We start from the raw sequence: 27,458 nt of genomic DNA on the forward strand, positions 1-27,458 counted from the left end.
GTCAGTGTGTGCGTCTGAGTGTTCATGACATGTCAGTGTGTACGTCTATCCCTGTAACAGAGAGATTGTGTAAGTGTGTGTGTGGGGGGGAGTATGACAGTCAATGTGTGACTCATGTGTTTGTGCCTGTCCATGTTAGAGGGTATCTGTGAGTCTTTGTGTGAATACGTGTGTGTGTGTCTCTTTATGACAGTGCAAGTCAGCGTGTGTGTGTCCAAGTCTCTGAGGGTGTATGGCTCTGGATGGGAGAGCATACATGTGTCTCAGTGTCCGAGTCTATGCGTGTGTGCATGTCTGTGTCTGAGTACGTGGATGAATCATTGTGTCCCTGTCTGATGTATGTGTGTGTTTCCGTGTCCAAGCGGGTATGTGTTAATATCTGTGTGTGGATCCAAGTGGACAGGTTTGTCTCTGTCTGGAAGAGTGTGTGTGTGTTGATATATTGTATATGTATGTCTGAGTGTATCCGAGTATACACTGTCTTGGGCAAAATACTTCAAGTACTGAGGGTTAAATACCAATGTACTCTTCCTCTCCACCCTGGGTGATAGATTTCAGAGTAGCAGCCGTGTTAGTCTGTATCTGCAAAACGAACAGGAGGACTTGTGGCACCTTAGAGACTAACAAATTTATTTGAGCATAAGCTTTCGTGAGCTACAGCTCACTGCATCAGATGCATTCACGCTGGGTGAATGCCTGATGAATTGTACCTGCTGCAGGACCTCCGACAGAGATCTCAGTTTACTGGCTTTTTTATACTTTGGCAACACTTGTATAGCTTGTCATGCCAATAAAATCTTATTGAACTGAATTGAATTGTATCTCTGGGTCTGATACTCAGTGTAGCTGTATCTGTGTCTGTGTTTCTGTGCACTTGTCTTGATCTAAGTGCATCTATAGTGTGTGTGTTTGTGTGTGTGTGTGTATGTATCAGGGTGGATAAAAATCAATGATTTTTTTAAAAAAATTAAAAAATCCAATTTTTTTATTTAAATCGGATTTTTTTGATAAAATGCTTTTTGAGGAAAAAACCTATCTAAAGATAGTTTTAATTAATATATATTATAGCTCAAAGATATCTCATCATGGAATAGGGATTATAAATTCTAATTCTATAGTATGAGACAATATATTCATGTAATGTGTAAGAAAAGTTTTGTAAATGAGTTCCAATAGTTCATGGATTAGGGACCCAATTTTATGGGGTTCCAGGGGCTTCTGTATAGATTATTTAGGTTAATCTTTCTGTCTACCCAGCAGGACTCAGTGTTCAGTCTAGAAGATACCATCAGAGATGCTTGGTTTTACATTTCTCAAACTGTGGATTTGTGTCTCCAGAGATAACATGCTTGTTAACAGCAAAAATGGTTTAAAATAAATAAATAAATAAATAATATATAGAGGTGAGAAATAACAGACCTCAACCCTATTGTCCCTCTACAAATTTGTATACACAGAGTCAATCCCTTACCTCTCTCTAAAAGTGCAAAGTTTCAAAAGGTTCAATGAATAGAAGATTGTTGGGGGTGGAACAGATCTGGACAAGGAGAAGAAGTCTGGAGACAAATGTGAGAAGGGAGGGACAGGCAGCAGAAACAAAAGTGAAACTGTTTGAGCAGCATATTCCAGAAGTCTTGAGGTCTTTCTGAGTGTAGCCTTCATTGATTTGAAATCTACCATACCATTCTCTCACTAGAAGGGAAAACCTGTAATGGCAGCAGGCCATAAAAGAGACCCAGTTTGGGAATAAGAACCATTCAAGAAATATGTGTTTGCAGATGATGTTTTAAAGAAAGTCACACCAATGAACTGGTGGAAGTCACTTAAGCACTCGGATTCAGAGACTGTTGAGATGATAATCTCACTTTTAACAGCAGTAGCTTCTTCTGCCGGTGTAGAAAGAATATTTTCCTCCTTTGGACTAATTCATTCCAAATTGAGAAATCTTTTGGGACCTGAAAAAGCAGGAAAGCTTGTTTTTCTTTTCCAGATTAAGAACAAACAGGAAAATGAAGGTGAAGACGACTGAATTAGCTGCAGAAACCAATATTTTAAGTTTCTCATGTTGACCTGGCTGACCTAGTCGATTTAATTTTTGTTTTTTTAAAAAAAAATTTCATTTAACTATTTTAGTTAAAAACAATTTTAACAAAAACAAACCTGATTTAAAAAAACGTGAATGTTTAACTAAATTCAAAAATTCATATGCTTGTTTTGTTAAAATATTATGTTTGCTGTTGAACAAAAAAATCCAGAATACATAACGGTGTTGTTTTAGTTAAATAAAACAATTTAAATGTCTGTCTGGTTATGTTCTCCTCCGAATACAGCATGGCAAGCAATCCTCCAAATATTAATGATTAACTCGTTGAATTGGAGATAGTTCACCTCCCAATGACTTCATAAATATCGGCTTCAATTACCTTTGGTAAATGAAATAACCAAACAATCATTCATTTTCTGATATAGCTGTAAAACTAATCCAAAAAGTTTTCAAAATAAATCACTTTAAAAATGTACAGTGTGTAATTTCTAAAAATGAAACCTACATCTATCTCTGAGTTGTGAAGAATATGTATTAAGGTTATAACAACCAACAAGAATGCACTTTTATGTAGAAATCCATGATTACATCGAGTCTTCCTGAATTTAAATCAAATCCACCCTGGTGTGTATACATATCTGGATCCTAGTGTGCCCATGTCTTGTATTCAAGTCTGTACTTGTGTCTCTGTGCATGTGTCCGGATAAGAGTGTGTCCAAGACTCGGGCGCCGGGGCGGGGGGTGTGTGTGCATGCAGGTGAGCATGTCTGGATTGATTTGTGCTTGTGTGTGAACATGTCTGGATCTGAGTGTGTCTGTGAGTGTGTGTATATGTGCCTGGATCTGTGTATGTATGATAGAGAGAGATCTCCAAGGCAGTAAGATGATTTTCCCCTGAAGCCATGCTGTCTCCATCTGGGCCTGCTCACTGGGAGAGAAATTCCATGTCTCAGGGCATACAAATGACTCTGGAGTGAAAAGCCATAAATCAGGCTGGTGACAGTCTGTGAGGCATTTCAGTGGGGTTTCAGCTGTTTATGGGGAAGGAGCATGTTCAGTGCTGAGTGATGGTGATAAATGGTTCGGGAAAAATGATACCCCTGTAACTAGCCCACCCTGCAGTCACACTCCACTCCCTTTGTGACTATAGCTATGCATGGTGGAGATAAGCACCTACGGGTGTGTTATAAAGAGGTGGTTTTGTGCACAAGACTGTCGTAATAACCTTGACCCCAGAACCGCATCTCCGGATCTCAACCCCACTGAAGAGTTGTGGGTGTTTGAAACTCAGAACCCATACAAATGAGACGGCTGGGGTCCATCTCTAATAATAACCTGGTCCTTATACTGATCTCCTGCTGCAACAGGGCTACAGCTTGGATAAAAGTGGCTTGAAGCCACCTTTGCAGCCCCCCAGTACCAGGAGCTGCTGGGAGGCAATTCACACACCCAGAACTAGAGCAACATCAGGGCTGCTCTAAATTACATCCAGTTGCAACAGCCCCCAAGGGATCATTCTGCAGCTGGGGATTGCCAAAGCACAGCGGCATGCTAGCCACACCCCCTTTCCCTGGCCATTCCCCCCGACTTAGGAAGGGAGCTCACCCGTTTATAGAGTTAACACAAACGTTTAACTTTGGTTTGTATGTATTAATGGGCCAGATCCTCAGCAGGCGTAAATCTATGACTTCAGGGAAGCTATGCCACACCCACTGAGGAGCTGGCCTATTATTTCTATAAAGGAGGGGGGCTGTAAATCTGGGGTGGGCCCTAAAAATGCTGTTTCACTGGGGGGGGGGCTATGCAGGCTCAGTCAGCCTGCCTTGCCCATGCAACCAGAACCCTCTCTCCGGCTCAGCAGATGGCTCGGCACCTGCCCCATCCCCCTCAGTGGACAATTCATCATTACGCAAGTTTTTCTTTCTTTATGAGCAGGCCCAGCTTCCATGGCCTTGTAACTGGGCCAAGATCAGGGACTCTTCAGCCCTTCTATGAGGCCAAAGACAAGCTTTTGGGAGCTGCATAATGTGTCTGAGCAGGACTAGTTCGGAGCATGGGGGAGGGAGTGTGGTGGATTCTGGCAGCTGTGTCCAACTGACATTTCTCTCTTTTTCCCTGCCTTTGTTTAACCAGGTACAGGAGGCCGTAGAAACTGCCAGTGGAATTACCTGTAACTCCAGGCTCTGTCAATCTCTATTAACACCCTGGCAAAAGAAAGGCCAGCACAACAAACACAGTTTGCCTTAGTGTTACGACATAGGGTTTTCTTAAGAACCACCCGCATTGTCCACTACTCACAAGAAAATGGGAAGTTCCAGCAAGAAACAAGAATGGGTTAGCCAGGGCTTGTATGTGGCACTTCCTTTCCACAGAGGTGCCCTGGCAACTGTACATGGCCAGTGTACTATCCCGCGTGGCTCAAGTGAAAAATTCCCAGGCCAAGGTTTGCATATAAAGACTGTTTCTTCTTGATGTTCAAGGGTGGCTGCGAAGCTGGTGACACACATGGGCCGGCTTTTACAAGTGCTCAGCATGCTGGGGGCTGAGCTTTTGTGGGAATCTGGCCTTAAGCATCGCACTGGGAGCTGTTGGTCATAGAGCAAGTGAAAACCTAGCCCTTTAAGAAACGAGAGCAACCAAGGGATCCTCGCTGACTCCTAATGGGGTGGTTTAGGGGCCTCCCACAAGCTATAGGGCAAGTGTGCAAACTGAAACTAGCCAGTCAATTTTTCTTTACTCTAAAGGCAATTTATGGCAAACAGCTCAGCTAAATGAGAAGTGGCGTGTCCATGTTTGCACACATATGTGAAACAATGCCCTCTACTGGAAATGTGATGGGCTTGCTTATATTGAACAAAAAGAAAAGGAGTACTTGTGGCACCTTAGAGACTAACCAATTTATTTGAGCATGAGCTTTCGTGAGCTACAGCTCACTTCATCGGATGTTTGGTGAGGTGCCAGCTATGCCCGTTTATACCATCCGTGACTTTAACCGCTAGGACGCACTGTCCCTTCGCGGCGGGCAGCCCGGGGTAGGCTGACGGATGCCCCAAGGTCCTAACCACCCGTGACTTTAACTGCTAGAGCTCAGAGCTCCTTCGCAGCGGGCAGTCAATACTGACTGACAGGTGCCCCAATGGCAGCACTAAGAGCCTCTCCACACCCGTGACTTTAACTGCTAGAGCTCAGAGCTCCTTCGCAGCGGGCAGCCAGGATTGACTGACAGGTGCCCCAAGAGTTTGCCCTGTGGAGGCGGCACAACTCAACGCTAGGCTCTTAGTACTCTCACCTCATGGCCAGGCTTTAGAGCCAAAACGGCTGAGGTTCTTTAATTGTGTTGGCTGCTTTACAGTAAACCAGAGAAAACAAGTCAGGCTTATGCATAAATGGTTACCAAAATTTATTAAGCTAGATTCTAATCATGTGGTTACAAAATTGCTAGTGCCTACTTATTTAAATGTAGAGATGTTACACACACAAACAAGTTACAAAACTGAAGCCACAATCCCAAAGAAAGAAAACAAAGTATAGAGCTCTATTTCAAAATATGTGTACACTAAAGATAGGAGATCAGGTATGGGTGCTTCTTACCCTCCTTGCATCTCTCAATTCCAGCGGTGCCAAGCCAGGATCGGTCACTCAATTCCGCGGAAAGACGAATAAGGGACAAGGCTTAGGGACCCTCTTAGCTGCAGAAGCCTTGAGTGCTTTTCACTATCTATCTGCTGGTCAGATAAGTGACAGCCTCCCAAGGCTTCTGCAGCTAAGAGGGTTCCTAAGCCTTGTCCCTTATTCGTCTTTCCGCGGAATTGAGTGACCGATCCTGGCTTGGCACCGCTGGAATCGAGAGATGCAAGGAGGGTAAGAAGCACCCACACCTGATCTCCTATCTTTAGTGTACACATATTTTGAAATAGAGCTCTATACTTTGTTTTCTTTCTTTGGGATTGTGGCTTCAGTTTTGTAACTTGTTTGTGTGTGTAACATCTCTACATTTAAATAAGTAGGCACTAGCAATTTTGTAACCACATGATTAGAATCTAGCTTAATAAATTTTGGTAACCATTTATGCATAAGCCTGACTTGTTTTCTCTGGTTTACTGTAAAGCAGCCAACACAATTAAAGAACCTCAGCCGTTTTGGCTCTAAAGCCTGGCCATGAGGTGAGAGTACTAAGAGCCTAGCGTTGAGTTGTGCCGCCTCCACGGGGCAAACTTTTGGTTAGTCTCTAAGGTGCCACAAGTCCTCCTTTTCTTTTTGCCAATACAGACTAACACGGCTGTTACTCTGAAACCTTATATTGAACAGCTCCCTCCTTGCCTTTTCACAAGAGTAACTATGTCATTGTCTTCAGCAGCTCCTTGCTTAGTCATGCCAAGTCTGTGAGGTTCCTCCTCAGCCAGTGCTGCTACATTATAATGGATACATCTGCCTGCTGAAAAAAGCCAGGACTATGCTGTCTGTAGTCCCTACTAGAAATAGCTGGAAACTGACCTATTCCTATCGCTTCTAATCACATGCCCCTGAGGTTGCTGGAAGACAATAGATCATTTTGCTATTTCAATAGAATTCCTAATGCAAGTGAAATTAAAGCTTCCCTGATATGCAAGCAGGAGTCATGCAGTGAAATTACAGGCTCTTCAATGGAAAACAACACTGCCCATATTTCATTTCTTGTATATTCTAAAAGAAACATTGCACAGACTCAGAAATCACCATTTGTTTGCCATATCTAGGCCTGTAGAAAGCAGGGTAATTACTTGATAATGTCTCATCCCACATCAGATTGCAAGGAGGACAAGAATTAGCATCCAGAGCCGGGTGAGAAGAGAAAAAGCACTGGAGTGAGAATGGTCTTGTGGTCTGGGTACTGGGCCGGGACTTCAAGAGGTGGGGGTTCAACTTCTGGCTCTGCATAGATACGCTGCATAACCCTGGGCATGCCACTTAATCTATCTGCATTGCAGCTCAGCATCTGTAAAACAGGAATGCAATTTTCCTTACTTCACAGGATACATTTCTTAATGCTTGTGAGGCACTCAGATACTATGGTGACGGGACCGTAAAAGTGTTTAGACATCTGGACTCAGAGATATCTGTGGGCAAAATGTCTGTGGGGAGAAAGACACAATAAAGAGAATATGTGGAGAAACAGGAAAAGGAGAACTTCTGGGAGACTGAGGATGGAAGAACATCTGGATACCAGCTGGAACATCTGGATCATCTGGAAGAGAAAGATCTGTCAGAACAAGAGAAGTTAAAAGAAGACTAGCTTGGAGAAAGTGGTAAGGAGAACATCTGGGTGAGTATCTATTAGAGGTGAAAGGGGGGGAAAACGCAATGAGCCACTGAACAGCCCAATAGGAAGAAGCAAGGCCTTGGGGAGAAGGGAAGCCCAAACATGGATCAAAATTGTGGGCTTGATTCCCCACAGGGACTGATAACCAATGCCAAGGGGGTGTGCTCTGCCCAGAGGTGTAATGGACAGCACAGATGCAGGGCAGAGGGGAAGCAGGCTCTGTCCCTTTAAAAAAAGGAAAATTATCACACATAGCAAAGATCTTCACTGGAGCTTCCCCACTGCTTGTAAGATCCTGGCATAATGCAAGGTGAAGGGGTCTCCTGCATTACAACCAAATGTGCTCTTTGCCTGTCTCCCCACATTGTGACTCCCACTGTGCTTTTCTGCTGCTGGGAATCTCCCTCTCTAGAAAGCCATTTCTTTGCCGCTTTTGTGAGGCTGCCAACACCACGGAGCCAGCTCTTCTTTCTGCATTACCCCAGTTGGACCTCTTCCTTAAGTGGAAAGAAAAAGAACCACCAAAAATCAAACCTGAACCCATTCCTTGTGAGGTTTCAGGAGTTAATGATCCCAGGAAAATGGGGGTGGCGGGAACAGGGAGAAGGGAAAACCACAACTTAGTATGACAACAGATTCATTAAGAAGTCATTAGTCTCTGTCAGGAGCTGCTTTAATAAACAAATGCCAGGAACTGCAGTTCTGCCTTAACACCACTGCTGTGCTAAACACCATTGGGGCCACCTGAATGCAACTAATTAAATGCCATTTAAAGCTCCCCAAAACCTGGCAGTGGATTTCCAAGGCTCTGCCAGCTTCCTGTGTCAGCCTTGGAAGCCACCTCATTTGTAATTGTCTTTCTCAGAGATGAACCGGGCAGAGGTGCTGTCGCTTCTGGCAAAGAATTCTGTTTTTCTTTCTCAAAGAAGGAGAAGAAGTGCTTTCTAAAGTCTACTTTCTTCTTTCACTTGTTTAACCTAAATCGCGAGCCTTCCAAATGTCTTTCTAATGAGAACAGCAGCCTATTTACATTGGCTTTCAGGAGCGTAAACAGCCAAGGTGAGAAACTGACCCCTGCACACAAAAATGGATTCCATCAGCCATCAGTAGGGAAGGCCAATCTCTCAGAAGGTGCAAGCCAAGTCTATATCTCCTCCAGCTTAACCAAAAGGACTGACTTCCTGCTCTCCTTCCCTGCACATGCAGTTGTCAAGGAAGCATGAGTCTGTGATATCTTCTCTGCAGTCTAAGGGGGTGTGCGTATTAGGGATTTTTGCTCTGGGGTTGCTACACTGCAGCAAGCTGTGCTGATATGAACCCTGCTGTGATCCAGTGCACTGCATCTATGCCAGGGTTTCACGGATGTAGCTACACCAGTGTAAAAACCCCTGTTGTAGACAAGCCCTAAACTCAGCGGCTTTGATTTCAGCTTTGGAAGGCAGGTAAGATTCAGGCCTGTCAGTAACAATCAGGAGAGGTCCGTTGAGCTGATCTCCCGGAATAAGTAGGCAGATCACCATCTGGTGGAAGAAGCCTCAGCTGGGAATTCCCAGGAAAACAAAGGCTGCTTAAAGTGACAGCCTGAAGCTGAAGAACATTGAGTCCATGTGCCCTGGAACTGTGGAAAGGTTGGGATCTGGGTCAGGATTTCACAGCTTGACCCTTTCTCTATAATGAGCTGCATCTAAACCCTGGCTCTGAACTCCACTGGCTTCTGGGGAAGGTCGGACTTCAGGGCTGGGGCCACTCACCTGTTCTAATGGGCTCTCACTGCCAATGCAATGCCTGTTTAAATATTCCCATGACCCATTGCAGTCTTTCAACTGGCTTCAATAGGTTTTGGATCAGGTCCTGGGGGCACAGCTGGAACAAACTCAGTTGGCTTTATTCTCAACTCCCCCATTCCTATGCTTAGGAGAGGGATGAGGGGTCCATGTGTGGGTGGGTTTTAAGGTGGCTTTATCTACCTTTGAGCTCCGCATACTCTGGAGCCATGCCGGGACTTGCCCGGCTACAGATGTAAATAAGAGCAACCTCGGGGCTGCTCTAACTTACTCTCTGTTTCCCATGGCTCCCTATGGGCCATGGAAACAGAACTGTTGTAGTGCCATGCCTCTGACATGTCCCCTGTCTGTCCCCTGTGCTTGGGTTTGGGAGCAGGGCCAGTGTAGATCCCTTAAGCCACCTTTGCCCTCTCTAGAGAGGCCCCATCGCACAGGAGGTATTCTCAGGGCTGTTTGCATTCACTTTGTGGTCCCTTTACACTGCCAAAGCACTTCAAAGGTAGAGTTAGCCATCCAGCAGGAAGACTTCCCATGTAAAAGGAAATCTCCAGTGGCTTGGAGAAGTATAGCAACTCTTATGCCACCCAGCTACAGGCTTAGGGGTGGCACTCAGGGAAAAGGTGTGTGACTGAGGCTTCCCTGATCTCTGACAATCCCCAGCTGCCATATTGACCCCTTGGGGCCCATAAGAACCCATGTGTGATTTAGAGCAGGCTTGAGTCTGCTCTAACTTATGCTGAGGACCGTCCTGATGCAGAGGAGTCTAGGTGAGTTTTATGCCACCTTTGTACATTCCCAACCTGCATTATGCACTTCTCCACTGCAGCAGAGGATCTGGTCCCAAGTACTGAACAAGGATAAAGGTCCAGATCTTCTGGGACTGTAAATCAGTGAAGATCTGTTGAAGTCAATAGAACTACACTGATTTATACCAACTGAGGATTTGCATCCAGGACATTTTAATATGTAAACATTTATCAAAGTAACTTAGGTAAAAATCAGCTCTGATCTTTTGGTCCTGGCCATTCTTTGCCCATATACATCATGTCCTCTTGTGTCTGAATACAGCTTGGCTTCTTCTTAACACTGGGAATTCTCTCTATGCTAATTCAGAACCTTAATATTTGCATCCATCTGTATAATCAAATCAATGTAACCACATGCTCTCTGTTTTCCTTGAGATTCTCTTTGTTTGTTTTGTCCTTATATTTCCTGACATTTTTTTTTGATCCCGTAATCAGAGGTACTGCTTTAGTTCTGCACACACTAAGGAACCTTGGCAAACACGCAATCCATAAAGTATACAGCATAGTTATAGAAGGATTTACATAACAGTGACAGAGAAGACATCAAAAAGACTCAGGGATTAGATTTAGGAGCAATTACTGAAATGTCTCAAATAAATGAAGAGGGGGTTGAAGCTGATGGGAAGTTTGATACACTGATAAATGTTCGGGTCCTTTTCATCTCTGTAAGTGGCACTTGTCATTCAGTTTTATGCTTTGCAGAGAAGTTTCCAACCACTCACAACTAGAAATCACCCCAGACTCCCCTTTTGTATTTTACAGCTGGAGCGGCAGAGAGACACCCTCAAATGGTTCAGGCTCCACATTACTCACACTTAATAGTTTTTAAAAGTGAATTAAGGATCATCTGGGCGAGACAAGGTGGCTGAGGTAATATCTTTTATTGAACCAATTTAGGGTTTGTATGAATAGTCATAGAACACATAGAATCACAGAAGATTAGGGTTGGAAGAGACTTCATGAGGTCATCTAGTCCAACCCCCTGCTCAAAGTAGGACTAACCCCAACTAAATCATCCCAGCCAGGGCTTTTTCAAGCTGGGCCTTAAAAACCTCTAAGGATGGAGATTCCACCACCTCCCTAGGTAACGCATTCCAGTGCTTCATCCGCCTCCTAGTGAAATAGTGTTTCCTAATATCCAACCTAGACCTCCCGCACTGCAACTTGAGACCATTGCTCCTTGTTCTGTCATCTGCTCCCACTGAGAACAGCCGAGCTCCATCCTTTTTGGAACCCCCCTTCAGGTAGTTGAAGGCTGTTATCAAATCCCCCCTCACTCTTCTCTTCTGCCGACTAAACAAACCCAGTTCCCTCAGCCTCTCCTCGTAAGTCATGTGCCCCGGCCCCCTAATAATTTTCATTGCCCTCCGCTGGACTCTCTCCAATTTGTCCACATCCATTCTGTAGTGGGGAGCCCAAAACTGGACATAATACTCCAGATGTGGCCTCACCAGTGCTGAATAGAGGGGAATAATCACTTCCCTCAATCTGCTGGCAGTGCTCCTACTAATGCAGCCCAATATGCCATTAGCCTTCTTGGCAACAAGGGTACACTACTGACTCATATCCAGCTTCTCATCCACTGTAATCCCTAGGTCCTTTTCTGCAGAACTGCTGCTTAGCCAGTTGGTCCCCAGCCTATAGCGGTACATGGGATTCTTTCGTCCTGAGTGCAGGACTCTGCACTTGTTCTTGCTGAACCCCATCAGACTTCTTTTGGCCCAATCCTCCAATTTGTGTAGGTAACTCTGGACCCTATCCCTACCCTCCAGCATCTCTACCTCTCCCCACATCTTAGTATCATCTGTGAACTTGCTGGGGGTGCAATCCATCCCATCATTCAGACCATTAATCAAGACGTTGAACAAAACCGGCCCCAGGACCGACCCCTGGGGCACTCCGCTTGATACCGGCTGCCAACTAGACATCGAGCAGTTGATCACTACCTGTTGAGCCCGACAATCTAGCCTGCTTTCTATCCACCTTATAGTGCATTCATTTTTTAATGGCAAGAATACTGTGGGAGACCATATCAAAAGCTTTGCTAAAGTCAAGATATATCATGTCCACTGCTTTCCCCATATCCACATATCCTGATGACTGGAATCCCCCACTCACAGTGCAGTTACAACATGGGCAGTGTCATGGTAAAGTTACTTGCACTGATTGGGGTACTAGCTTCAGACTCACAAGACTCTGGGTTTAATTCCCTACTCTGCCACAGCAGTGTGACCATGAGCAAGTTACTTAGGCTTACATAGGTCACATCGCATCACAAAGGAATTTCAGCACCTAAATACCTTAGAGAATCTGCCCTTAATTTCTGTCTGCTTCAGTTCCCCATCTGTAAATAAGGAATAATACTTCCCTACCTCACAGGGGTATTGTGAAGATAAATACATTCAAAAGATTGTGAGTTGCTCTGATACCTACAGTAACGGGGACTGTATATGTTCCTAAAAGTAGACTTGTATATTATTCAGACATCTTCTGTATTTTCCACAGTATGCATCCGATGAAGTGAGCTGTAGCTCACGAAAGCTTATGCTCAAATAAATTGGTTAGTCTCTAAGGTGCCACAAGTACTCCTTTTCTTTTTGCTAATACAGACTAACACGGCTGTTACTCTGAAACCTATTCAGACACTGTGGCCAGAATTTTCAAAAGAGCTTTCCCAGTGTTTTGTTCAATGGCTCTCATACACTATTACTGGCAGGCAAAGCCCTCTAGAAGTTTTGGACCTGTAGGCAGATCTAGGGCACAATCCAAACCCCTGTAGACACTAAAACAAGCGGTCAGATTTTCGGAAGAGCTGTGCACCTGGGTGCCCAGCACCTTTGAAAATCTGGCCTCAGTTATGGGTACTGACTAGCATTTGGAGCTCTTCACTGTATATAGTTCCAGACAAGGTGTGGCCCATGGTAAACAAGACAGACAAAGCTGGAACTCAATCTGTGTGGAAGCCTGTGTGTGTGTGTGTGTGTGTGTTGCAGCTGTTTTGTTCAATAAATGCTTCCTGTTTAAGACAGAGTATATGACAGCCATAACCAAGGCAAGCTTCTCCCAAGATACCCCTTATCCATTTGCCTCAGACCTAACCTACAAGGAATCCATCTAGTCCGATCTCTGCTAAGATGATTCCCAATTAGTTTCAGTGGTGATGATGGTGGTTTTTTGTGCTGAGGGGACACCTGTGCCATTGGGAAATGGGCTGTGACCCACCGAACTCATTTCACTTCCATCAACAGTCAGCTGATAACAGCAACTAGATTAAAAAATGCTCCTTTAAAAAAACCCTGAACAACTAGTCAGTGAATTTGTTTATGGTCAAATGCCATGCCCTCCTCTTGGATCGGAAGTGACCTTTCAGTACTAAGAGGAGAAGCTGGGGCTATGAATTGCTGGGAAGTGGGACTGAGATTCAGAGTGCAAGATTCTCCTCTCACTTACATTGAGTTCACATTGGTGTAACTTCACTGATTTCACTTGGGCTTATACCAGTGTTACTGAGGTCAGAATCTGGCCCGGTGTCTCTCACACTCTCTGGGCCTGATTCTTAGATATGTTGGGGGCAGAGATTCAGGGGCAGAGGGGCAGAAGTGTCTTTAAGCCAGCACCCTTCTCCCTCCAGTATGCTGAGGCCATTCAGTGGCCTGCCTAGCCTCTGGTGTGAGTTAGAGCAGCCTCAGGGACGCTCTAACTTATGCTCTGTTGTACATGGCTCCCTGGAAAGCAGAGAATTTCTGTAGCAGGGTGCACTCCAGCCACAACCACTCCCCACCCTTGGCCCACCTCAATACACCCCTAGGCCGGGGGCTAGGAGCAGAGCTGGTGCAGAGCTGTTATGCCACCTCAGCATGGGCTGGGGAGGCCCCGTGCACAGGGCATATTCTCCAGGGCTGTTTCCACTCTAAGAGCTGCCAAGGGGCCTTAGTGTAATTGACAAACAGGTCCCAGGTCCCAATCCCCCCTGTCCATACACACGGCCTGTCTCACTCTTCCCGAGGCTCTCCTGTTGATTCTAAAGGGTTTTGCCACCTAGCAAATTCTGGGTTGGGCCACTGCACATAATAACATGAGGAGTGCATCCTGTTTCCATGCGGTCCAGTTTGCACTAATGAGAATTTAGATCAAAGAAATGTGGGGTGAGCCCAGCTCCCCAGGGGAGTCAAGAGCTGCTGCCTGGATCCAATCCTGCCTCCCATTGACATTGCATGGGAGTTTTGTGTTGATTTCAATGGGAACAGGATCAGACTCCGTTACCAGCTTCTTTGCCTACCCCAGGCTCTAATTCAATAGTGGGCTATGTTTTGGTGTCAGCCTGCAGGAAGGGTTGTGTTGAGGCACTCCTCAAAGGCACCGCTAGCACCCGGGGATTTAAGTGCACACTTGGTATTCTATTCAGTTTGAAACTAGGAATTATTTATAAAAAGAGAAAACAAGAGAAAAGGGGGTAAAAAAACCTCAGAGCTTTTGAATGTTCATGCTGTGTGCAAGTGATCAGCCCCTCCAATCGTAGCCCGATGCCAGGGGCTGCTAGCAGTGCAGTATGAAGGTCCATCATGCTGTCAGTGTGATGCAGAAGTCGGAGCAATGGAGCAGAGCTAAAGCCCAGCACTGATTTGGAATATAGATAGATCTGTAGCTCTATAACCAAAGGTCTCAACTCTTACCTGCTTCACTTTTTCACTCACCCTTGTACAAAGTGACACAGTTCCGATCTGGTGGAATTGTACGCTCACTCTGCTCAGGCACAAATGAGCTCACAAGATGCAAGTGTACCCACACAAGGAAGTGGAGAATCCAGCTCTGTATCTATATCATCTTTATCCTTAATGTTTGGCTTCAGGTCCAGTTCCAATCTGGTAATAACCAGCTGGAAGCTTCCTTATTGACCTCTACCAACACATTGCATAATGGGCTCCATTTCCATGGAGACGGGGCAAATGGGTCCATTAGACCCTCACACTCCTCCTGGGGATGGGTGATCAGTGCAGGTGGGATCCTGAGATGTATTCCTTCCCATAGTCTGCGTCTTTCCTCTTCCCTTCCCCTAGTGTCTCCCAGTCCCACACAATAGAGGGTTATTATTGGCATTGCAGGGAGAGGGAGGGGAGGGAAGGGAAGGGACTGGGAGATACCAGCAGTGACTTTGCAGCATGATGCTTCTGTCCCCCTGCCCTCCCCCTTTGCTACCAGGGAACACAAGGAAGTGCCAGATTTGCTTTGTCTCCTCACAGCTGATGTCCCTGCCCCAGAAATATATCATCAGGTTTCATTTGCAGTGGGTCCTTTGACTAGAAATACCCTGCCCCTGCCCTCCTCCAGACTCAGCGGCTGAATCCAGCTGTCCTGACAGCCAGGGAAAGCTATTTATTCTGTCACTTATTTATTTATTTCCTCCAGGAGCCGCTTTAAATAGCTGAAGGCTGGGAGCTAGCCTGACAGCGAGCCAAGGGCGATGGGGGTGGGAGCCGCGGTGGAGTTTCCATCCAGTTCTTGAATTCTCTCCCTGGGTTGCAGTGAATGATGGGGATGGACTTGCCTGAACTCTGAGCTGAGAACCAGGGGAATCTGCTCCATGCTGTGGGGAGTTCCTTCCTCCTCTTTCCTCTACATAACCACGCCCCCGGTCACCTCCCCAATTTTTGGGGTGAATTTGGTGCTGCTCAGAGGCTGATAGGATAGAGAGGGTGGAGGCTGTGCAAGCATACGCAGCTCTTTGCTGATGTATCCTGCTTCTGAAATAACCCTCCATTTGCACTACTGGACTTGCACACTTGCTTTGCTAATATACCTTAGTTATGCACTTCAGCAGACCCTGCTATTCCCCTGCTAGGCTTCCCACAGAGCTCTGCAGAGTCCCAGGCTCCAATGGGGAGCTCTGCTGATGCCCCTCAGTCCTGACCTTCAGCTAGTCTAATTCTGCTTTGCAGACATACCGGATGCCTCAGTATACCAACCCTCATCTCCCCCTGCTATTCCAGTCCCACGCTCCCCACACTGCACTACCAATGCCCTCCATGCCAATGTGGTAATTAACAAGGAGGCATGTAGTTTTGACAGATGTTAGAAGGTCGAGGTAAAGGCTGTGGGGGAATCTAGGGTGAAAACTACACATTGCCTTGTGCTCATAGGGGGTTGGCTACACTGCAATCATGCGCGTGTGTGTAGACATACCTGAGCTTGCTTTTACATTGCTAGTGCAAGTACCAATAGCAATGAAACCGTTGCAAGATGAGCTTCGGCGCATGCTTTACTACCCCCTCCTGGGTCCCTGAGTAATTACTCAGGTGGCTATTCCATGCTGTTTCACTGCTATCAGTACCCAAGCTAACGAGATTACATATGGTGCAATCACACTGCTGCCTGAAATCAGATCTTCTCTCGCTGTGTAGACCTACCCTAAGATATAACTAACTTCACACATGTTGAGGACTACACTGCCTTTTCAAGTGCGCTAGCTAGCACTTTCGAACTTCAAGCCTTTAAATCCTGGTCTAGACCAGGCCTTGGGGGTCTGATCCTGTGAGGCACTGAGCAGCCTCCGTTCTTGCCCAAGCCAAAGGGAGCTGAGGATGCTTGTTGCTTCCTCAGCCTGGGCTTGTCGAGCACCAAAGCAGCATCAGCAAGGCACAGAGTGATGGCTGCTAATAGATGAGTCATTCCTAGTGATTAGAAAGGGCCCTTCTTTTTTTTTTTTTTTTTATAAAGGAGCCATGGAGAGATGCCAGTGAACATAACCTCTGTGACTGCTGGAGGAATCATTCCGCGGAAGAATTAACAGTGGAATATTAGTTGCCGGCAAAGACCTTAATTAGCAGATTCAGCAAAGATTCCAATTTAAAAAAAAAGCCGTGTGCTCGCCTCATGGCTTTTCTGGAGATGCAGAGAAGTGGAGGGGGGTGGCAGCCCTGACTGGGTTTCTGAAAAGCCTCTGATAAGGTGCCATGGAGGGAGCTAGGAAGGGAAAGCTAATGGGATTACTGTGGCTAGGGGTAGCTATAGCAAGAGCCGCGGGTGATGATTAATGAGGGATCTGTTTCAGTTAAGAAGGCAGCAGCTGCAGGGTCAGACAGAAGCAAGGCTGGGGGATCGTTACTAATCTTCTCTGCTGGAAAGGAGGCAGAACGCTAGGTCTGCCAGACTGATCTCACTCATGGAGAGAGCAGTTCCGCCCCAGTTTTTAGTGACCAGTGCCTGCCACCCCAGTTTTAACCCTTTAGATACAGCAGGCAACAGACAGCGCATGCATGTCCTCCTTAGCATACCACACACATGCCTGGCTGAATGGAAGTTGAGAGGGTTGGAAAGACAGTGCAGGGTTTTTGCATTTCTCCCAGGGCACCTGGACTTTTTCATACATGCACAACACTCTGCTCTCACCAAGGGAGTCTAGGCCAGTGGATCAGATTTGGGTTCTGCATGGCAAGGTCCAGCTTGTGACATGGAACAATGGGGGAAGGATAGCTCAGTGGTTTGAGCGTTGGCCTGCTAAACCCAGGGTTGTGAGTTCAATCCTTGAGGGGCCGTTTGGGATCTGGGGCAAAAATTGGAGATTGGTCCTGTTTTGAGCAGGGGGTTGGACTAGATGACCTCCTGAGGTCCCTTCCAACCCTGATATTCTATAACTCATTGACAGAAAGGAAACCCAGTCCCTATGTCACTGGGGCCAGTTCTGTGGTGGAGAGGAATGGATGGGTTATATGGATACAGATCAGCTCGGGTGGATAATATTATGAGCTGGGATAGTCTTGAAATTTGTATCCAGATTTCTTTCTAAGACACTTCCCACACAGCTCATAGCAGTTTGGATGTAGGGTTTTGGTTTGTCCCAGTTATGGAGATGATGGGCAAAATTCAGAATTGGATCCAGCTTCAGATTTCAAACACCTACCCAGGATCAGAGGTGTCTGGATCAAGGAAACTCTTCTGTCTCCTTACGGTGAAGGCCAGTCTTATGACGAAGACACTGAACTGGGACCCAGGACATATGGAGTCACTCCAAGCCAAACTTTCAAATACTCAGCCCTCTTAGTTGAGGCCACATTTTCAGAGGAGCTTGGTAACTCCCATTGTGACACATCATTTACATATGTGTATTGTGGTAGCACCTAGGAGTTCCAGCCATGAACCAAGACTCCAGTGTGCGAGGTGTGTACAGACTTATGGGCAGGTTTTCTAAAAAGCTCAATGCCCAATGTTCACCCAACCTGCTGGGCTCTTTTGCAAAGTGGCTCTTAGTCTCTCTGCACCTCAGTTCACCTATCTATAAAATGGGGATAATAATTCTTTCCTCTCACTCTTTGCCTGTTTTGTTTAGGACAGGAAGCTCTCTAGGATAAGACCGTTTCTTAGCCTGTGCATGTACCACACCTCCCACAATGGGGTCCAGATCTTGGCCAGAGGCTCTAGGCACTTATGCATTACAAATAATAGGAACTGGTTATTTAGTGTGGAGCCTGTGTTGGTGAAAGGGGATGATGTTTTCCAAAATCCCAGTAATCAGTGGCCCTCTTGTGACCCACAGCAGACAGCAGCCCTTGTGCTCGTGGTAAGGACAATGAGCAAAGGGGCGGGGGCGGGAAATAAATGGTACAATAACAGAAAAACAAATAAAAGCTACATCTTGTAACTGAAGCTTTCCTCTCTGTAGTTTTATACCAATCAGTGTTCAACCGCCAGAGCAGACACTAAACGCAGCTAGCCCGTTATTGCTTGTTAGGAGCAAGCAAAGCCTGGAGGCCTGAGAAACCTGCCTTTCAAATGGAAATGAAGAGATGAAGGGAGCAGAGAGGGGAGGCATGGGTTGTGTGAGACTTTGGGGTGTGCATGGCACACAAGGAGAAAGAAGGTGGTGTGCATTGTCATGGTAACCCAGACAAATACAAAAATGCCAGTAAACACCACTCACTCTCTTTCATTCTGAATCTTTTATTGAGCAATAGCTCTGGGGCAGAGAACACAAAAAACACAAACAAGGGGAAACAGGAGGAATCAAATGGAGCCAGGCCCCTGTTCCCACTCCCTGCCCTTTCTGCCCATCTTGCTCCAGTCTTTATCTCCTCAACAGGTTGATATGGCACAAAGCGAAAGACGAGCACAGTGCACAGAGAGACACCAGGCGTTGGCTCCATCCCAGGGGGAGAGGGCGGAGGAGGCTGATAGCTACAGAGCTGAGGAAGCTTTGTGTAGTGTGACAAAGAGAAGATCTCTGGGGTGTTTATATGCTGTGGTGCGTGAATAAGATGAGAAAAGGGTTTGCTGTGTATCTCTCTCTTAATTTAAAAAGATGGCAGCAGAGCTAATAGAAAAATCCAGGAGGGGATGGGGCGAAGCACAGAAAAGCACATCCTAAGCTCCTTCTTCCTGGCTGGAACAGAGATTCAAGGAACTTTTATTCACCCTGGTACCAATTCCATTCCTGCTAACACAGGTAGGCAACACACCCATTGATGTCTGAGAGAGATGCACTGGAATGGCAGTCTCAGATCCAAGCCCTCCTCCCCCTTTAAGCTTTCAATGAGATTCTGATGTAAGGTGAGATTTAAACCTCATAGGTCCATTGCTATTTTCTGGATGTGCCTGTAAATTGCAAGCAAAGATTCCTCAGCAGTGAGGGAAAGCTGTATTGGACACCCAGTGCCTTGAAACAGGCTACATAAATCCAGAGACACGGGGGAAAGAAACAAAGTTAAAACGGGATGAGGTGTATGTTGCTTTCTCTATGACATCTTTAAATCTCTGAAGGATCTTGCTGTCAACCGAGGATAGTGGCCATTTTGTTTGCCGTTCAAGCAGACTGTTACAGAGGGGACACACACACACACTGCTCTCTCATAGGATCTTTACTTTCTTCACTTGTTGTTCCCCTTACATTTCTACAGGGCTGCTCTCTTGTGGAAGCAACTGCCATTTTATATTCAGTTCAGGTGTAGAATGTTACAGAGGAGACACACACTAAGCTCTCCTACAGGCTGGGTCTACATCAGCTGTTTTTGGGGAACATTTCCTAGTATTTCACTGCCATTGTTGCAGCTCCCCTGCTGATGAAAATGGTGGGAGAGCTTCCGTAGATGGGACAAGAGACAGGAGGTTTCTGCTATTTTGTCTAACGCTTGTGCTCATGCTGTTGCAAATACCAACGGCAGAGCATTGGATGTGAGATTTCCAACACATGGCTTACGTAGAGCAGGCAATAGAGACTTTACTTTTGTTCTTTCTTATCTTGTTGCTTGCCCTTGATCTAAAATAAAAGTTAGAGCAAAAGCTTGTGGTTGCTCTTTGTGTATAGAACACATAACAGGAGAGCAGTCCCCTTAAAACCACAAATTACTATTTGATTAAGTACATTCATGTCACCTTCCAAGGGCTTGATGGAAAGACTCCCATAACTTAAGTGGATTTTGGCTCAGCTCCTAACTGATACTAAAACACACATACAGAAAATGAGTTAATGATCAGCATCCACTAAAGAATGCAACATGTTTGATCACCACTGGATGACACTGCAGCCTGTTAATTGAATTCTTGACTGGCAGTAAAAAAAAAACCCTGACCATCTTAAAGCTTAAAGGAGCTCTGAATACATCAGGCATTGTAATCAATTGTTTTTTAAAACCCACAAACATCGTGCTCTTTAAAGAGTTTATTTCCCCCTGCACCAACTGCCTGCCTGTAAATTTGATATGAGGGTGTAGGAGGAGGAGAGAGCAATATAAAACTTCTGCAATGCAAAGCTCTTCCTGTAAAAACTGTAATTCAGTGTGCGCATAGCCCATGTGTTCATATAACGAGGGACTCCATCAGCTTCACTTTACCCCTGTAACTTCTTTCCCAGGGTGGCTATAAAGAAAACTGACACGGGAGGAGGAAACCAAACTACTTTTCCTGCATTGACAGGGGGAGTTCGATCTTTTTAGGTCTCCTCTAACTGTGGTTAAGTATCAGAGGGGTAGCCATGTTAGTCTGGATCTGTAAAAGCGGCAAAGTGTCCTGTGGCACCTTATAGACTAACAGACGTATTGGAGCATAAGCTTTCGGGGGTGAATACCCACTTCGTCGGATGCATGTGCTCCAATACATCTGTTAGTCTATAAGGTGCCACAGGACTCTTTGCCGCTCTAACTGTGGTTGTTCCTTTATTTTATAGTATCGGCCCTGATTTATTATCCGCTTTTATGGTTGCTGTAAAACAGCCACAAAGCAGAGAAATAAAGTAACTAGAGGAACAATCCCCATCCCGACCTGACCTGTCTCTTTACTGTAGCTGCTGAGCTGCAGCATCGGATAATGGGAGAGGAACAGATTTTGGTTCCTCTCCCATTACCTTAAATTTGAATAGCAGAAAAATTTTGTTTCTCTCAAACTCCAAGTATCCAAAGATTTTGGATGTCTGTCCCCTGGGCCATTTAGATGATCAGAGTTTACCTCTCTAATTTTGCTCAATGGGACAACCTCATTGGAGTTGCAGGACTATATTATCAGACAATATAGGGCTTGTATTGACCGGCATAATTACTCGTGAAATTGACTGGCATAATTATTATGCTATAGCCATGCCAGTATAACTCCCTCATGCGGACACTCTGTTATGGAATGAAGTCACTAATAGCTACAGAGCTATAGCTATGCTGATCAATTTCCCCTTGTGCACAAATCCCAATTCCAGCGTCCTGCATTGCAGTCCAGACAATACAACGCGGGAGACTCCAGCTAAACTAACAGACAGAACTGAGCATTCGCCCTTTCCATTCACTGCACTCCTTGAGATAAGAGATAAAAACTTTTCTCCAAACAGACAGTCTCAAAGGAACAGGTGGCTTACTCCGGCTAATATGATATAACAATGTATGAATCTGTTTGATACAGCATCTTTCTTACTCAAGCAATGGGTTACCAACATAGGTAGGGCACTGAAAGACTGAGAGTGACTGTGCATAAGGCAAAGGCTAATTTTTGTTGAGCAACACATACAGCCTTGGGCAAAGGAAGATGGATAGAGGGAAAATGCCCCCACCTTTGTGTTGGCTTAGGTTGTAATAGAGGGCTCCATCTCCCTCTGGGCTTGTTCAGGGCAAACTGCCCCTTTGTTGCCAGCCGACTTTGAAGCTCACTTGGTACCTAGAAGAACTTGGAAGACTTCTGAAGTCAGTGGACCAGGTGTGTAAAATGGCCTAGCCCTCTTAACTTCTATGGAGCTACACTGATTTACACAGCTGAGGATCTGGCCCAGTCAGTACTTAAAAAGTGCCCCTGGGTATCAGGAGAGCTTCATTTATCCTGTCTCTCTTTCTCCTTAGTCCCAGCACCAACTGATGTACTCACTTCTTCTTCCTATGGCGCTTAGACCTTATGCTCACCCTTTCTCCACATGGGGATGCACAGGCATGTGCAGAACACAACTGACTCCTGCCAGTGCAATGGGCTCTCTCCAATTACACTCTGTCCCTCCTCAAGACATATTTCTCCCACGATGCCTTTCAATCCACCTATATGCACAAGAATATCAATATGCCCTGTCCAATCTGGAGTCTGGACTTTCTGATTCTTGGTCTCCAGGTGCACTATATATCTGCACATGGTGATGAGGGCCTGTCTAGGGTTGCCAACTTTCTAAGGGCACAAAACTGAACACCCCAGCCCCTCCGCTTCCCCGAGGCCCTGCCCCCTCCTCCGCCCCTTCCATGAGGCCCTGCCCCCCACTCACTACATTCCCCCTCCCTTGGTGGCTCACTGTCCCCCACCCTCACTCACTTTCACTGGGCTGGAGCAGCGGCTTGGGGTGAGGGAGAGGGTGAGGGCTCCGGCTTGGGGGGCGATGAGGGATTCGGAGTGCAGGAGGGGGCTGTAGGTTGAGGCAGGGAAGTGGGGCAGGGGATGAGGGGTTCAGGGTGTGGGAGGGGACTCTGGGCTGAGGCAGGGGTGCATGGGGGTGAGGGCTCTGGGCTGGGGGTGTGGCTCTGGGGTGGGGCCAGGGATGAGGGCTTTGGGGTTCAGGAGGGGGCTCCAGGCTTGGGCAGGAGGTTGAGGTGCGGGGGGTGAGGGCTCTGGGCTGCGGGGGTGGGCTCTGGGTTGGGGCCGAGGATGAGGGCTTTGGGGTGCAGGAGGAGGCTTGGGGCTTGGGCACGGACTTACCTCTGGTGGCTTCCGGTCAGCAGCGCAGTGGAGGCGGGGGCTAAGGCAGGCTTCCTGCCTGTTCTGGCACCGTGCTGTGCATGCCCCAGAAGCAGCCAGCAGGTCCAATGCTAGTAGGCCAATGGGAGTGCGGAGCTGGTGCTTGGGGTGGGGGCAGTGTGTGGAGCCCCATGGCGCCCCCGCCTGGGAGCTGGACCTGCTGGCCACTTCCAGGGTTCAAAGTGGTGCCAGGACAGGTAGGGACTAGCCTACCTTAGCGTTGCAGCACCGCTGACCGGACCTTTTACGGCCCAGTTGGCAGTGCTGACCAGAGCTGCCAGGGTCCCTTTTCAACTGGGTGTTCCGCTCCAAAACCAAACACCTGGTCACCCTAGGCCTGTCTCATCTAGCCGTAAACCCATGTGCCTGCACACAGGCAGCATTCAGCTAATAAACACTAATAATGCCTATGGTCTTGAAAGACACTTGCAGGATCTCCTGCTGCCTTCCCTCACAGCTGCGCGGCCCGCATTGAATCCAATAGGTTTAACTGACAGCTCAGTTTGGCCCACTGAGAGCACATTATGTCTAAATCTAATGTTAGCAAGTGACTGGTCTCAGCATTCCTGAAGCAGGGGGCTGTACCTGATACTGGGCTTCTGATTTTAGGTTTTACCTGATAAAATTCCCCAATTAACCCCCCTCCCTCCCCCGCAACAATAAACATCTGAAAAACACTGGAAATTGCTACTTATATCGAGGGCTTCTCTACGCAGAGCAGTATTGCATACGATTGGGATGTGTATTTTAAAGTGCAATAATGTATTGCACATTAATTGGGGCATTTAGACCTTGCTGGTGTGCACTAGGGAACCTTTAGTGCACTTTAACATAGGGCTGTTTGAAACTAGGCAACATTACAAAGAGAAGGTGCTGAAAGCCCCCTGATTTCTGGCCATCCACGTAAAACTCAAAAATAAACTCCAAAAAATGAAATCAATAACCCCCAAACCCAGAAGCCGTGTTGATGGCTAGCCTTGTTTGCCTCTGCGCCCACAGGGGTGAAACACACCATCAGTCAGTATGTCTCCACCAATCCTATGCACCAACTAACAGGCTGGCCTGCCCCTTTAAGGGTCAGGGGCTCTGGGGCCAGCCAGCTCTGAGTTGATCAGACCCATCTGGAAAGGGGCCGGTGAAACCTCAGTTCAGAGGGAGTGGCAGGAGGGACAGAGAGAGGCAAAGGAAGAGAGAGGCTCGTCTGAGAGCCGTAGCTCAGAGTGGAATGAGGAACTGTGTGATATTCTGTGTTTGGAGAATAAAAGTGTGGGCCTGGAAAAAGACTCTGGGTGTGGCAGAGTCCTCGTAGGTGGGCTGAGAAGACAGGCCAGCAGGCAGCAGCTAGCTTAAAGCCAGACTCTGTAGGTGGCACTATGAGATACCACTTAAGTGCCACTTTAAGGACATATTGTTTCCTTCTTATTCCTTTCCCCCCACGGCTTCCTATTGTCCGTTACACCCACATGCTATGTGTATGGACAGCGCCTAGCACAATGGGACCCTGGTTTGGTTTGGGGTATGAATTTTGCCTGTTTTCATACAACGGGTTTGCTCCCCCTGCGAGGACTGGGGGAGGCTCCAGGCCACAGGCCCTTGCATAACTCTCAGAGGAAGAAGGGTCCGTTCTGACAGCTCTGATCTCTCCTTCTCCATTTCCATGAGCAGCATGGTTTCTCATTCTGTCACTTAAACCCAGGCTCCCCAGCACGCTGTAACTTTCAGGGCACAGTGGCAAGTGGTGCTCTGCCCTCCAGTGGATTCTGTCTCCTATGAAATCAGCTCTCCCAGTTCCAAGTGCACACAGCCTTCCAAAAGCCCTCGTTAAACATATAACTCCAGCCCCAGGGAGCATTTGTTTTGACTACGGAGGGAAAGTTATGGGTTGGGGTTGGGTGAACAGAGTGGGTAGGTGAGCCAGGTAAGTACTTTCCCGGCAGAGAGATGTGGGAAAGAAAGAAGAAGGAGAAGAGCACATAGCAGTCCCTTAAAATATCTGTTTGCTGAGATTGATTGGGGAAAGCTTCGGGGCTTGGGCTGAGCTGGCCCGTTTGTATTGCACACGACCAATATTTCTCAGTGTCGTCGCCAAGGGAGGAAGGCTTATTGATCCCTGCTTAAAACAAAACATATTGGAAGACCCTGGGTGCCAGGGGTAACATATAGCAGCTCTGCCACTGGCATAAGAAACACTATAACTCAGGAGCGCCCAGGACCTGTGTGAGTTATGACTTTGTCCTGCACAAGCGACAGGCCTGCAATAACTTACTCGGCACTGCTGGTAAGTGATTCAGTTTATTCCACATGGGGGAGAAGCATACAGGGAGGGGAGATTACTCTTTGGGCCTTGAGGTGGAAAAAGGGCAGCAGATGGCTTTTTTCCAAACCCATCCAGTTTATTTCCTCTCCCCCAGCATGTAGCCAGTGGAGCCAAGTTTAGTTCCTTAAAACAATTAAAAAAATAATAATAGAGAGATTTCTTCCACTGAATAAAAATGAACCATGCTTCAGATGGTGTTAGAGCTCCTAGCATATTAGCTCTTATTGTCCAGTCTGTGTTAGTGTAGCCAGGATTTCCCTGAGTACCATCTACAACTGAGGGGGAGAGAAAAGTACGGGGAAAGGTTGCATCAGTCAATATATAAATAAACATTGTTCTCCTAGTTAAATTCACCCCTGTGCAGCATGAAGCCTTGAGCATCACTTAAGTTCCTCTTTAACTCTCAGAACAGAGCTTAAGGGCTGTATAGGTGTTGTGCTGGTCTGCTGCACAGGGATATAAGGACTGCCAAGCTGGATCAGACCTGGGCTCCATGTTGTCCAGTCTCCTGTCTCTGCCAGTGGCCAGCACCAGCGGCTTCAGAGGCAGGTGCAAGAAACCCCACCATTGTTATTATTATTTATTATTTGTACTAGTGGTGGAAAGCCCTTGTGGTTACACCCGTGTGGCAGCTGGGCCAAGTAACCCAACCTCTGTGCAGTCTCCCTCATACAACCAACTAAATTGTGGCATGGAAATTGGCTGTAGAGTAAAGGTGGTGATTGGTTGAATTGCCTCTGATCTCACAATGCGCTCATACAGGGGTTCTCAAACTGGGGGCTGGGACCCCTCAAGGGGTCGCGTGGTTATTACATGGGGGGTTGCGAGCTGCCAGCCTCCACCCCAAATCCCAGTTCACTTCCAGCATTTATAATGGTGTTAAATATATTAAAAAGTATTTTTAGTTTATAAGTGGGGGTCGAACTCGGAGGCTTGCTCCGGCCTCTTATAACTAGGGCCCTACCAAGTTCACGGTCCATTTTGGTCAATTTCATGGTCACGGGATTTTAAAAAATCCTACATTTCATGATTTCAGCTATTTAAATCCGTAATTTCACGGTGTTGTCATTGTAGGGGTCCTGACCCAAAAAGGAGTTGTGGGGGGGGGGGGTCTCAAGGCTATGGTAGGGGATGTGCGGTACCGCTACCCTTCCTTCTGCGCTGCTGCAGGCCATGGCGCCGCCGTCAGAGCTGGGCAGCTGGAGAGCGGCGCCTGCTGGCCGGGAGCCCGGCTCTGAAGGCAGAGCCGCTGCCAGCCGCAGCGCAGAAGTAAGGACGGCACGGGATGCTATTGCCACCTTTACTGCTGCACTGCTCCCTGCAGAGCTGGGCTCCCGGCCAGCAGCTGCCGCTCTCCGGCCACCCAGCTCTGAAGGCAGCAGCGCTCTCTGGCCCCCAGCCGCCGCTCTCTGGCCCCCAGCCGCCGCTCTCTGGCCCCCAGCCGCCGCTCTCTGGCCACCAGCCGCCGCTCTCTGGCCCCCAGCTGCTGCTCTCTGGCCCCCAGCCGCCGCTCTCTGGCCCCCAGCCGCCGCTCTCTGGCCCCCAGCCGCCGCTCTCTGGCCCCCAGCCGCCGTTCTCTGGCCACCAGCTGCCGCTCTCTGGCCACCAGCCGCCGCTCTCTGGCCCCCAGCCGCCGCTCTCTGGCCACCAGCCGCCGCTCTTCTGCCTCCACTGAAGGCGGCGTAGAAGTAAGGGTGGCAATACTGTGGCCCCCCTAAAATAACCTTGCGACCCCCCCCCCCCCGCAACTCCCTTTTGGGTCAGGATCCCCTGTTTGAGAAACGCTGGTCTCCCCTGTGAAATCTGTATTGTATAGGGTAAAAGCACACAAAATACCAGATTTCATGGTGGGAGACCAGATTTCATGGTCTGTGATGCGTTTTTCATGGCCGTGAATTTGGTAGGGCCCTACTTATAACCGATGCTAGGAAAATATGCTGCTCTCGATTTGTAAGCCACAATAACCTGCAGATAATTCAAGCTGCAGTTCCCAAAGAGTTCCAACAGACATACAGGATTGCCCACTCAGGAG

Source organism: Eretmochelys imbricata, chromosome 21, assembly GCF_965152235.1.
Source record: "Eretmochelys imbricata isolate rEreImb1 chromosome 21, rEreImb1.hap1, whole genome shotgun sequence".
Lineage (NCBI taxonomy): Eukaryota > Metazoa > Chordata > Testudines > Cheloniidae > Eretmochelys > Eretmochelys imbricata.